Genomic DNA, 14,781 nt, shown 5'->3' on the forward strand with positions numbered 1-14,781 from the left:
AATAACCCAACAAGTTTTTACTTCTAAGAACAAAAGTATCCATTTTTTCTATAAAGGGTAACACAAATATTGGCCAGCAAGTACTGAAACCAACAAGAGGTAAGAATGTAGATACAGAAACCGATCTGAGCAAAGCTGTTCATCAGGTGTGAGAGTAAAACTGCTCTTGGTAATTATTCAAACATTCCAGAGAATATGAGAGTTTCCTAAAGACCGATGATGAGGAAAAAAGAACTTGTAAATTTATTACCTATTTTACAACAAAATTATATAATGGGTTATTATGCATAGCTTGTCAAGATTTATTTTTAAATGTGATTATCAGAAACCCATATAAGTTTGTAAAGTTTACAAAACTTTTTCTTAATTGGATCGCTTTGCTAATAAGTTATTTTAAGAAATAGTAATTTCAGTAAAAATTTGATGAAGTCTCAACTGAGATCCTTACCAACAGAATGAAAGTGTGTAAAATAGAGAGTGCACAGTTAGATAGCTTTGTATTTCAAGCACAGATAACAATTAATGTGAATTATTGCTTCAGTGCCAAATTAGAGGAGGTCTTCTGGCAAGTTGGTGAACTCTGGCCTGTTCAACATCATAGATGCAAATGCAGAAGACATAGAAGATTCATTTATTAAATTCACTGCTGATACGGGACAGAGAGCCTAATCGGGTCAGATTACAGATCCAAGGCTTTAAAAGGTCTCAATATAAATTATCTAATAATGTGAAATTTAGTTAATTTAAAAACTCAAGTGCTACTACATGTAAGGCAAAGTGCAATACACAAATGTACCATCTTCTGTGATTGTGTTTACGAATTATTAGCTACAAATGCTAATTCTTGTATACCTTGCCAAAAATGTTGAATGAGAATACTCTCCTAGGGAGATTACCAGAAAAGCTATTATAAAAAAAAAAAAAATTCAGGAATTTCTGTCATTGTCAAGATTCTAATAATACTGATCTATGTGAAATCACTCTTAACCTCAAGATATTTACAAAGGAAAGGAGACACAATACACAAAATGTTCATGAAAGTTTCGTACACAGTGGGGCACCCATGTGACTCAGTTGGTTAAGGGTCTGTCTTTGGCACTGGTCATGATCCCTGGGGTCCTGAGATAGAGTTCCGGCATTGGGCTCCCTGCCTCTCCCCGTGCTCATGCGCTCTCTCACTCTCTCTCTCTGGTCAAATAAAATTTTTTCTTTAAAAATAATTTCAGGGGATCCCTGGGTGGCGCAGCGGTTTGGCGCCTGCCTTTGGCCCAGGGCGCGATCCTGGAGACCCGGGATCGAATCCCACATCGGGCTCCCGGTGCATGGAGCCTGCTTCTCCCTCTGCCTATGTCTCTGCCTCTCTCTCTCTCTCTGTGACTATCATAAATAAATAAAAATTAAAAAAAAAATAATTTCATACACAACAAATAGCTATTTTCATGAGAAAGTTATTCTTATTAGTGTCCTAGTCATAGAGACTAGAAAATATAGAAAGGATTTTAAAAGTAAAGTGATTTTTCTCAGATGTTAATAACAAAGGCAAGCTTGTAATTGTTACTTAAATCTTTTCTTTCACCTCTGTATCTTTTTAAGAGGTAAATGAGAATGGCTAATGTGTCTTTTTAGGTAGGAGAGTGTATCTTTTTCATGTTCTTCTCAGTAGTTTCTATTGTTTGGGTTTTTTTTTCAACCCAAAACTGTAGTTGAAGGATTACTCAGGTGAGCAGAATCCAAAGGGGTAGTCCAATTGCTCTGAGACACATCAGAGCACATTTACTACACAGGTGAACCCTATGTTGAGCATAAGAAGACCTGGATAATGAGGTCAGATGGTCAGTGAAGTCAGGAAAAATGACAATGTGAGATTCTAATCCTCGTGGGCAAGATCCCTAGAGTCTTAAGATGGAGACACATGCAAACTTGGTAGGTATATAAGTTGGTATGGCCTTTCTTGGTTTTCCTTAAGTGAGTGACTTTATTTCTTAAGTCCTGAGCTAAAGACTTAATACTTCCAAAGAAACCCTACATCAGATCCTTTGAATCAGAGAATACCCAGTTTACCACTTGGTAAGAAAGCTGTTAACACAAAATCCCCTCAAGACTGTTATTAGGTTTTTGTTAACTGGACTGTTGATAACCATTTTATATTCAATCACTATAAAGCAAAATCCCTAAAATATAAAGCAGCATTGGGCATTTTATTCTTTTTTTTTTGTATTGGAAATATTGTTTTTACCAGCATTTTTCACAGAACTAGAACAAATAATCCTAAAATTTTTATGGAACCACAAAAGATCCCGAGTGGCCAAAGTAATCTTGAAAAAGAAAAGCAAAGCTGGAGACATCACAGTTCCAGACTTCAACCTATATTACAAAGCTGTAGTCATCAAGACAAACACACAGATCAATGGAACAGAATAGAAAACCCAGAAATGGACCCTCAACTACATGTTCAACTATTCTTGACAAAGAGGAAAAAATATCCAATGGGAAAAAAGGCAGTCTCTTCAACAAATGGTGTTGGGAAAACTGGACAACAACATACAGAAGAATGAAACTGGACCATTTTTTACGACATCCACAAAAATAAATTCATATGGCTAAAATTAACAACACAGGAACAGCAGATGTTGGCAAGGATGTGGAGAAAGGGGAGCCCTCTTACACTGTTGGTGGGAATGCAAACTGGTGCAGTCACTCTGGAAAACAGTATGGAGGTTCCTCAAAAAGTGAAAAATAGAACTATTAGAACTACCCTATGACCCAGCAATTGCATTATTAGGTATTTATGCAAAGGTTACAAAAATGATTTGAAGGGACACATGCACCCCCATGTTTACATAGCATTATCAACAATAGCCAAATTATGGAAAAAGTCCAGATGTCCGTCAACTGATGAATGCATAAAGATGTGGTATATATACAATAGAAGAGGACTCAATCATAAGAATGAAATTTTGCCATTTGCAACAATGTGCATGGAGCTAGTACATTATGCTAAGTGAAATAAGTCAGAGAAAGACAAATACCATACGATTTTACTCATATGTGGAATTCAAGAAACAAAACAGATAAACATTAAAAAATATAGAGAGGCAAATCATAAAATAGACTCTTAACTATAGACCAACTGAAGATTGTTAGAGGGGAGGTGGGCAGGAGGATGGGCTAAATGGTCAATGGGGATTAAGGAGGGCACTTGCTGTGAAGAGCACTGGGTTTATATGTAAATGATGAATCATTAAATTTTACCCCTGAAACTAATATTACACTGTATGTTAACTAACTAGAATTTAAATAAAAAGTTAAAACACTGAGTGTTATATGTTGGAAAATCAAACTTCAATAAAAACAAATTTAACCCCCCCCCAAAACAAAAGGTAAAACAAAAAAATAAATAAAAAAACTTTAAAAAAAAAAGAAATATTGGGGTTTTCATTGTTACTACATAGGAAAATAGTAAGGGATTTCAAAAACCAATGAGAATAGTGGAGGATAAAAAAAACAAAACCAAAACAAAAAAACTTGAGTTGTTTTTTTTAAGGTTTTATTTATTCATGAGAGGCACAGAGAGAGAGAGAGAGAGAGGCAGAGACACAGGCAGAGGGAGAAGCAGGCTCCATGCAAGAAGCCCTATGTAAGACTTGATCCCAGGGCTCCAGGATCATGCCCCAAGCTGAAGGCAGATGCTAAACCGCTGAGCCACCCAGGGATTCCAAAAAACTTGAGCTATTACGAAGAATAAGGGACCAGAAACTTTCAGCTTAAAATTAAAGAAAATCATGAATATATGATATGATATGGTCACTGTTGCTGGTACTTGTAAAGTAATATGAAAAATTGGTCTAACCATCTTTTTTGCCACATTATGCCACATTGAGTTGTTCTAAATGACACATTTTATTTAGAATGATCAAGCACTGTCCTACTTGAGTATCCAATAAGACAATTTATTCTCCCTTTAAGAATGCTTTATTTTAGGGACGCCTGGGTGGCTCAGTGGTTCAGCACCTGCCTTCGGCCCAGGGCGTGATCCTGGAGTCCCGGATTCTAGTCCCACATCAGGCTAGGCTCCCAGCATGGAGCCTGCTTCTCCCTCTGCCTGTGTCTCTGCCTCTCTCTCTGTGTTTCTCATGAATAAATAAATAAAATCTTTTAAAAAAGAATGCTTTATTTTAGATTACTGTATACATAAAAGAGTGGGTGGGATGGTTTTCTAAATTATTGCTTCTAATTAAATAATAATGATGATAATAACAAATGTCATTATAAAAGCAAACGTATAAATATATTCATAAGTAAACATTACCTTGGAAAACAAGCCTAGAAAACAGGAGAGTTTATATTGTCATACCTGCTTATTCACAGCTTCAACTGACACATAGTAGGCAAATAATAAGTGTCCTTTAAAGATTGGAATAAACTGGGGAATAGGTCTCTGAAAAGTGTACAGGCTGCCTGACCCTGAAGGCATATACTTGAAGCCAGCAGCACTGAGATGTCCTCAGTTCATGAAGCAAATGAGGAAAGTCCAAAAATATCCTGCTTCTTAAACAGGTTGATTTTTTTTAACCTGGTGTGATTTATGCAGAGAATCTGTAACATATTCCAGTTCATCAAAAGTCTAATTTACATATATTTAAAGGACATTGTAGAAAATAATTAACCAAATGCAACACAATTCAGACAGTAAATGTTGACTGGGGATTTTTAAGACCTTAAATGGAAAACTAGGAGGTTAAATAAGTACATTGGATTGGTAGGGAAAAAAAAGTAAAAGGAAAGACAAAAGGACAGAGGGAGGGAAAGAGACAGAGTGAGAGAAATGGGAAGTTGTTTTCTTTGCAATGCTTCATATCCTAAAGTCACGCAAAATAAAGGGCTTTTCATTCCTTTTTTCCCTATAGTTTACGAGTGAAAAACTGTGTTGCTTACCAGCCATCATTTTGAAATATATTAAAATGATCACAGTTTACTGTATGCATCTAATAACACATCTCACCAAGTTCTAGCTTAGAGACCTACAAGGAGAGGAACATTTGGCTTGTGAAAATCAAGCTACATTCCAATCAAGATTGTACTCCCCATCACCGATGCACACAGGAAAAATTTCAAATGAAAATTCAAAGATAGGCAGGAAACAACAAATGTTGGAGAGGATGCGGAGAAAAGGGAACCCTCTTACACTGTTGGTGGGAATGTGAACTGGTGCAGCCACTCTGGAAAACTCTGTGGAGGCTCCTCAAAGAGTTACAAATAGACCTGCCCTACGACCCAGCAATTGCACTGTTGGGGATTTACCCCAAAGATTCAGATGCAATGAAATGTCGGGACACCTGCACCCTGATGTTTCTATCAGCAATGGCCACAATAGCCAAAGTGTGGAAGGAGCCTCGGCGTCCGTCGAGAGATGAATGGATAAAGAAGATGTGGTCTATGTATACAATGGAATATTCCTCAGCCATTAGAAACGACAAATACCCACCATTTGCTTCAACGTGGATGGAACTGGAGGGTATTATGCTGAGTGAAGTAAGTCAATCAGAGAAGGACAAACAGTGTACTTTCTCATTCATTTGGGGAATATATTTGGGGAATAATAGTGAAAGGGAATATAAAGGAAGGGAAAAGAAATGTTGGGAAATATCAGGAAGGGAAACAGAACATAAAGACTCCTAACTCGGGGAAACGAACTAGGGGTGGTGGAAGGGGAGGAGGGTGGGTGTTGGAGGGGAATGGGTGACGGGCACTGAGGTGGACACTTGATGGGATGAGCACTGGGTGTTTTTCTGTATGTTGGTAAATTGAACACCAATAAAAATTAATTTAAAAAATAAATAAATAAAAATTAAAAAAAAGAAAATTCAAAGATAAATGATAAAATTTTTATTAATTTTCATGAACACCTAACATTTAGTGGGAATTTTCTAAAGGTTTGAGTATCCAAGATTACTTACCTGTTATATTAAAACTATTTTCATAAGCTTTTTATACTTCCTCACATTGACATAGGAGCTGGCCTTTAATGAATAAAATGATTTTATTATACCTAATTCCATTTCAAGGAATAAGACATATAAACTTCTTTTTACCATTTACGTCTCAAACAAGTGGAGCATTATATAACTTCTTAAGATTAAATCAGGAATTATTAATTTCTGTTTGTATTCATATTTCAAGCTATCAACATATTTGAAAGAAAAACTTTCAAAATAATGTCTTTCTGCTATTTTTTTAATGTACACAGAGAGTTATTAGTTTATACTGGCTGTCTGCCCACATAAATTACTGCAGTTGAAGAAAAGCATGAAGAAGACAGGGCTGCCTAGAAGGAAACTGAATTCAAGACCTAGAAAGCAAACCTATACACTTGATCCTGGCTAGAATGTTCTCTAAATAGTGCCATTAAAAAATAGTGAATAAAAGAATTAACCAAATTACCTGCCATTCAACTTCTCAAATTTGTTTTTCTTTTGATCTGAGTAAAATGTAATTAAAACAAGTTCATTAACTAGATGCCCCTATCTGCTCTCAATTCTTTTAAATTGGAAATAACCACACAGAATAACCATGTCCTTGATTTGCACAGTACCTTAACCCTTGCCGTATATATTTGGAGAATTCCATTCCCAAAGGCATGCCCTCAGCCACAACCCTTTCAAACAGTTGTTTCCAGCCAATAGATACACTTTCTATATCCATGCCAAAGCTGATCTGAAGTACAGAAAAAGAAAGCTATACTGGAAAGAAAGAAATAAGTCATGGGCAGTTGGTAATCGATGTCATATAGTCTTAAAAAGGCATAGGAAGAAAAAAAGTCATAGAAATTGATACATAATAACTCTATTTTGATGTAGAAAAAATGCATGCCTTTATTTGCATACATATTTATTTATTTTCCTTTATTCTCTTCATATGTTTACATTCAGATATATATATATATATTCCCTCAAATACAAACATAACTAAGCATACCAAACTATTTTTATATTTAGGCTATTCAAAATACAGTATAAATACCCTGGGGAAACAAGTCATTTTATTTATTTTTCTTAAAGATTTTATTTATTAATTCATGAAACACAGAGAGAGAGAGAGAGAGAGAGAGAGGCAGAGACACAGGCAGAGGGAGAAGCAGGCTCCACACAGGGAGCCTGATGTGGGACTCGATCCTCGGACTCCAGGATCACGCCCTGAGCTAAAGGCAGATGCTCAACCACTGAGCCACCCAGGTGTCCTGGAAACATGTCATTTTATTGCTTTTTCATGAATTTTTACATAAATTCACACATTTATATGTGTAATACATGTATTGAACATTTATTACGTTCATAAAATTAATGTAAACATTTTTTAAATGAATACACACAAGGAAAAATGTGAGGTGAATGTGATCATACTAGGTTAAAAAATGAGGCATAAAGTCATGAAATTTGTACGTGTAACTATAAAATTGATTTAAAAAGCAGAAGATATAATTAAAGGAAGCTTTCACAAAACCAACACCCCTTTGCATTGTAACAGAAAATTAGCAACTCTCTGTCCATCAACGTGCCAGTCTCTGCTAAAAATATCAAAATTACTCTCCATCACCACTAGGTGGCTCACTCTCTATATCTAAGTCTCCACAGACACACCACTATGGCCCCATAGGCGTGGGCAGTAAGTAAGAGTCTCACTAGAGTACAGGTAGTAGAAAAATAATCACTTCGAAGAAAATCTTATGTTTTGAACAAGGGAATACCTGAGCTACTCCCCCATCAGTTCTCATCAGAATTGTCTTTACAGAGACAGGATAATTGGTAGAGTTGATCTTAGACCAGAGATGTTTTTTATTTCTTATTTTTTATTTTTTTGACCAGAGATGTTTAGAAAACGAGATGGAATCCCTTCTAATAAACATTCTGCAATGATGCCCAGTCTCTTATACTTTCAAATGCATTCATAATGTGAAAAAAATACCCCCCCCGGGGGGGGGGAGAGTGAGAGAGAGAGAAAAGAAAGCACTACCTTAAAAAAAAAAAAATCAAACAACAAATCACATTATCTACTTTTGACTGAATTTGGAAGTAGAAAGTAAGAAAAGTTAAGGATTAGGGGGGAAATATAAACCAGCAAAGATGGGAAATTTAACATGGAGAGGAAGTTCACTTTCCTAGATTTGCAAGATGGCTCTAAGCAATCAGTTCCTCCACCAAACTGCATTTTAGCAGAGGGAATATAATAGGGCAGTAGCCACAGAAGCTTGTAACACCATCCAATGTATTGCTATAAAAAGCTTTACCATCTGGATCCTAATTCTCCTCAATATTGAAACTGTAGAGTATTTTCTTCTCTTCATTCTAATTTACAGCTATCACTCAGTGCAACCCTGAAGGGTGCATACAATATGCCATTGTTAGAGCTAGTGTATAATCCAAGGCAATTTGGGGAAAATCAGCTTGTAAGTATAACTGCATGGTTTTCTTGGTATTCAGCACCTGTTTGCATTTTGTGAAAGCTTATAAATTTTGCTTGTATTTTTCTTCTTCTCTTCCTTTTGCCTCGGTCAGAATAGGTCTGTAAAAGTTGTCATGCATGTGTAAAAATGTTTGTGGACTGCACCATCAATCTTATCCCACTGACGGTTAAGACCTGAAGTATTTGAGATCTAACAGTAGTGAACATCATTAACCTGATTCTTTGATTTAACCCCTAGTATTCATTTTTTGCTTTTATTTTTAAAAATCTCCTAAAATACCAATTCACCAAGCTACCTAGGAAAGGTTATCAGATATAGAGAAGGAATAAAAGTGATTCAAAATTAAGAAAGCTGGTGACTAGAAGCCAGCATGGTGACAGAGGAGTCATCACGTCTGTGTCAAACAAAATGATATTGATTCCCTCTCAGCAAAGGCAGCTCTGACTGGCGATCCATAATGTGCAAGCAACTGGTTAACTTTTCACCTGCCTCACAAATCTAGATTAGGAAGAAAGTAGGGTAAGGGGGAACAAGAATGAGAAAGCTAGCTCAACAACTGAATTAAATTACATCTCATCTCCACAAAATACTTGGTTAAGATTACATCTTTGGATGTCTTCTGTTGCTTGCTGAATTGGTCATTACAGACAAAAGAAAAACTAAACGAGAAAGTATTCTCTCCCTCTCTAAGATTCAATTCCAAATGCACACTACCTACCCAACTTGGAAAAAAAAGAGAGAGAGAGAGAGAGAGAGTTCCATGAGTTCCATGTCCTCTATCTCCCTGGCTGTTTCTGATCTCCTGATCTTACCAGAAGCAATATCAATTCCTTGAACTAAGCTATCAGCTACCACAGCACCATGGAGAAAGTAATATGAGAAGGCTTATTCAAAGTTTGAATATGAATCAAAGTGTGGAGTAGCAAAAAGTAAAGTTGTGCTTTCTTGATATTGTTACTATATAGCAAACTGTAGACTCTATTTGCCAAATTACTTTAATACCAGGCAATGTAGAAACGGTAGATATTATGGGAGCCAAAAGCAATGACAGAAAACATCTGTTAAGTATTTGTCATGGACTAAAAGTCTTTGTTGAGCACTGCAGAGGGATCTGTTGCACTAAATATTAATGACATGTGAAGAAAGCAACTCTTCGTTCGTTCTTTTACCTTCCAAAGAGTCAGCAAAGAACCTCACACACATGGTCTTTTTGCTTAAGGGGTTCCTAGAGTTATCAGAGGAGAAGGTACCTAGCTGGCCAAGCTTGAAAATTCTTGCTCCCAGGTGATGCCTTGACTTTCAAGCATATACCTAGATCTGCCTAATGTACCTAGATGTGCCATGCTCCCACATCAGAACTGAGGTCATCCACTTCAAGACAACACATGCCACCAAGATACGGTGTGGCTTAAAAGCACTTTCTAGGATAATGAAAAGAGACATCAAGTTTCCAAGTGCAGCACAATATAAAGTGTTATTTGCAAAACGGTACAAGATCCAACATTGCCTTAATTAATTTGCTGCTTACCATAAATTCCTATTAGACCTATTAGACTTTGGAATTGAGTGGTAATTCAGAGGTACCACGTACCTGACTTACATATAGCATGCACATCTTCTAAAGAACATTTCCTTATGCTCATTTCAATTCAACTAAGTAAATTATGACTATTACTGTCTCATAAAATTCCCTGTGAGATAATGTGCATATAATGATTAAAAGGAGTATTAAGACATGGGAATGTCTAAAAAGTAGTTAAAATTTTTCTCTTTTATTTTTTTTTTTTAACTTAGGACTTTGGGCAGGGAAATGCCCGTAGTCAAGAAATGTTTGGGGCAATAACAAATGCAGATTAATACCCCCAAGGCAAGGAGACTCAAATCAATAAACCAGTCTTGTTTGGAGTTTCACAAAGATAAATCTGTTAGTATAAATGCAATCCTATAATCTAGCTCATTTTAGCAGAAGAGATCCCCTCCGGTCAATTCTTTACCATGTTAAATAACCAGTTTACCCACCTTACCACAACAGACTTCTCTCAACCCCAAACTTCTCCTTTTCAAATCCACATTATCCAGATATGTACAAGAGCTCAAAAAGAGGCAAAGACATTTGCTTCCTGGCTTTCCCTGACAAATACAGCAATTTGCATGAATATTAAACTTCTGTGATTCAGCAACTTTCCTCCTGTCTGTATATCACTGAATGTTAAATGCTGAGGAAGAGTCTGAATCCCTTGGCTTTTATCTTAGAAGAGCGAGGTGTGTGTTCCGCAGCCAAAGAAGAGAGTATTTAAAGGTCTTCAAATCACACATGCAGAGTTGCATAACAATCGTCGCTAACTCGAAAGGCTGGAACCACACACACGCTAAATGTGGAGTCGCCTATGAATCACCAACTGGAGCTGAGTTTCGTATTTGCAGAATATTTATAAGGGTGAGAGGAGAGAGAAGTAGAGTTACCATCTGTGTCGAAACTTTAATCAGAAAAAAAAAAAGAAAGAAAGAAAAAAAAAATCTCTGCTGAACTACCGAGCCCTGAGCAGCTGCGTCCTCGAACGGAAAAGTCTTTCTCGCGCGTGGAAGCGGACGCTGCGGTACCGAACAGGGGAGACTGCAAGCGCCTACCTGCGAGGGGGCTGCGAGGGGGCTGCGAGGGGGCTGCGGGCGGCGGGCGGCGGGCGGCGGCGGCCTGGGCCCCGCACCGGCACCTCCTCCCGGGGCCGGCGAGCGCAGGGGGCCCGGCTGGCGCGGGGCGCGGGGCGCGGGGCGCGGGGCTCCTCGGGCTGCCCGGAGAGCTGGGGCTGCAGGTGCCGGCGCCGCCTCACTTAGCGGAGAGCGCTGCTGGGTGCGCGTGTGCGCGTGTGCGCGCGCGCGCGCGTGTGTGCGCGTGTGTGTGTGTGTGTGTGTGTGTGTGTGTGTGTGTGTCTGTGCGCGCACCGGCCGCCGGCGCCAGGCTGAGCCCCCAACGCCCGTGCAGGGAGGAGGCGCCTCCGCAGCGACCCCGCGGCCCGGCTGAGCAATCAGCCCGCTGACCTTGCTGCCGGGGATGCGGCCCTACAGCTCCCTCATCAATAGACCGAGCAATCAATCAAATAAAGGCGATGGCATCAGCCTTAGATAGAGACAGCTGCGTCCCTCGTAAGCACAAGACAAGAAAAAGGAAAAAAAAAAAAGAAAAAAAAAAGATCTCTCTACTCAACATTTTGTAACTAGGCTTGTGTTTTGTTTTGTTCTGTTTTGTTTTCCTTTAAACCCCCGTATCTTGAGCATAAAGTCCAATTGACGAATCCCTTTGGTTAAAACTTTTCAGGTGGTTTCCCTAGGCAGGATAGGGTCTTAACCTAGAAGCCAATTCAAAACGTTCCACAGAGATCGGCAGATGCAGACTTATTCATGACAATCAAATTGTGATGCTTTAAACGAATAAGCTATTTTAAAATCAGGGATTCCATGTTATAGTAGAAATGTCTGGGACTAGAGGGAGAATCGGAGTTCAAATGCCACCGCAGTTTCCTTTCAACATTAATCCAATAACAGGTATGAGGAAAACTGTGAGTGAGTCGTTTAAAGTGCACTTGCATATGTTTGTAAAGTACAAAGGGTTAACCATAAGTTACAGATTTTATTTTTTAATAGTTACAAAGACTAGGTAAGGCTCTTTGAGACACAAAGGAGTCTTTTCAGGGTCTGTACCCTAAATGATACTAATTTCATTGCTCACTCTGAGCTATTCCCTATGATTTCAGATTCTAGAACCAATCTATCAGAAAAGCCAGAAGAGAACCTATCATTAAATATATACTGTTTATCATATCCTATATGATAAAAGATTAAGATTGAAGTCATCTTTCCTCAAATTTAGTGTATACCACTAACAATATCATCAAACTCAAATCAAAAGATGCAATACAGAGGAAGAGAACAGAAACGAGAATCCAAGATACCTGGTGTCAGTCTGAGATCTGTCACAGACACCTGAGATCCCTTGGCCTTATTTTATAATAATGATAATGGTAGAGCCAGCAGCAGCAGCAGCAGCAACAGTGCATAGTGGAAACTAATAGTCACTGAGTGCTTACTGCTTGCCAGGCACTTTCTAGGCATATTGCATTTATTAATATTTTTAATCCTCACAACATCATGAAGTAAATAACAGTATTATCCCCATTTCACGGATTCAGACGGCGAGACACAGAAGAGGAAAGTCATTGGCTAACAATGAGTTCATTTTTCAGAGTTCAGAGTTCATTTTTCTAAATTAGGCAACTATGATAAGCATTTAGTTTTCAAAACCTTTTTAAGAATGACTTTAAACAGGGATCCCTGGGTGGCTCAGCAGTTTGGCGCCTGCCTTCAGCCCGGGGTGCGATCCTGGAGACCTGGGATCGAGTCCTGCATTGGGCTCCCTACGTGGAGCCTGCTTCTCCCTTTGCCTATGTCTCTGCCTCTCTCTCTCTCTCTCTCTCTCTCTCTCTCTCTGATGAATAAATAAATAAAAATTAAAAAAAAAAGAATTACTTTAAACATACAGAAAAGTTGCAAGAATATGAATAATACAAAACACCTGCATGCCCTTTACTTAGGTTTCTTTATTTATTATTAACAGTTAGTGCATGTGCTTCATCATTTGATCTACTAACAAAGAGATTTGAGCCATTTGAGGATAACATACACATATCATGCCCCTTTGCTAGTTTTTTCAGTGTGCAGAGTAATGATATTTCTCTATATAATCAAGTACTTTTATCAACTTCAGTAAATTTAACACTAACTTAAACTTAATCTAATCTATTGTCCATTTTTCAATTTGTCACTTGAACCAATAATGTCCTTAATAGCATTTTTTTTCCCTCTAGGAGAATAGCCAATCTAGGGTCAGATATTGCATTTAATTCGTCATATAAATTTGGCCTCCTTTAACCTGGAAATCCCATAATTGTTCTTCTGTCTTTATGACATTGTTGAAGAATGCATTTCCCACTTTTTTTTTCTTAATAGATCATTTCCACTGTTACATTTGTCTTATGTTTCCTAATGATTAGATTCAGGTTATGCATTCTCAGTTGGAATACTGCAAAATTGATGTGCTCTTCTCAGAGCATCATATCTGAAGGAATATGATGTCCATCTGCCCCTCATTGGTTCTGTAAATTCTGATCACCTAGGCATGCTTTTTTCCTATTTATACACTCATTATTGTTTGGCCCCTCATTATCATTAAGCAATCTATGGGAAAACTCTTTAAGGTCATGCACATTTGTTGTATCCATCAAAAATTCCCCAGGTATTAACATCCATTGATAATATAATGGTTGCATAACAATTTTTTGACTCCCACACTCTCTATAACATACTATGTATTCTACTATTGGCAAAAGACTTCCTTCTCTGCCATCTCTCTCTCTCTCTCTCTCTCTATCAGAAAGAAATCATGGATTCTGGAACGCTGGGATGGCTCACTGGTTGAGCATCTGCCTTCAGCTCAGGTAGTGATCCCAGAGTCCTGGGATGAGTCCCAAATTGGGCTCCCTGCATGGAGCCTGCTTCTCCCTCTGCCTGTGCCTGTGCCTCTCTCTCTGTGTCTTTCATGAATGAATGAATAAAATCTTTAAAAAAAAGAAAGAAAGAAAAAGAGATCATGGATTCCTATTTTTTTCCAATTATCTGTAATTTATTACTATACTGATTTATTTTAATGCTCTCAAAGTTTTCAGTAGGAGCCCTTTATAGCTGGTTCCTATGTCATTATAACATGCCACATCATTTTTTTAGCACTTTGAGGGGGGGGGAGGGAGCGAGTGAGAGAGAGCGAGAGTGTGGTAGACACAAGGTGGGAGAGGGGCAGAAGGAGAGGGAGAAGCAACTCCCCGCTGAGTAGGGAACCCTACACGGGGCTCCATCCCAGGACCTTGGGATCATGACCTGAGACAAAGGCAGATGCTTAACCAACTGAGCCACCCAGGTGCCTCTTTTTTTTATCATTTTTTATTTAAAAAAATTATTTTAGCTTTCCCAAAAGATAAGATGTTGCAAGGTCATCTTGACCACATCTTGCTCTAGCCCTGGAATCAGCGATTCCTTCGTGGAGTCTTTATTTTTATTTTGTGTTTTTATGTTTGTTTCTTAAAGTGAGGAATGGTGTTAGAAACAACAATCTGTCCACTAAGTGTGTTCATTTCTAGGTGAGGGAAGATGTTATTTGCTTCTTGGCTTTTATAGCAGTCAAAGCTAGAAAATATATCCACACATAAACATAGGTGCATGTATATACATACCCATAAACAAAGCACATAGATGTGTGTGTGTTTGTGTGTGTG

Source organism: Vulpes lagopus, chromosome 15 (genome assembly GCF_018345385.1).
Source record: "Vulpes lagopus strain Blue_001 chromosome 15, ASM1834538v1, whole genome shotgun sequence".
Lineage (NCBI taxonomy): Eukaryota > Metazoa > Chordata > Mammalia > Carnivora > Canidae > Vulpes > Vulpes lagopus.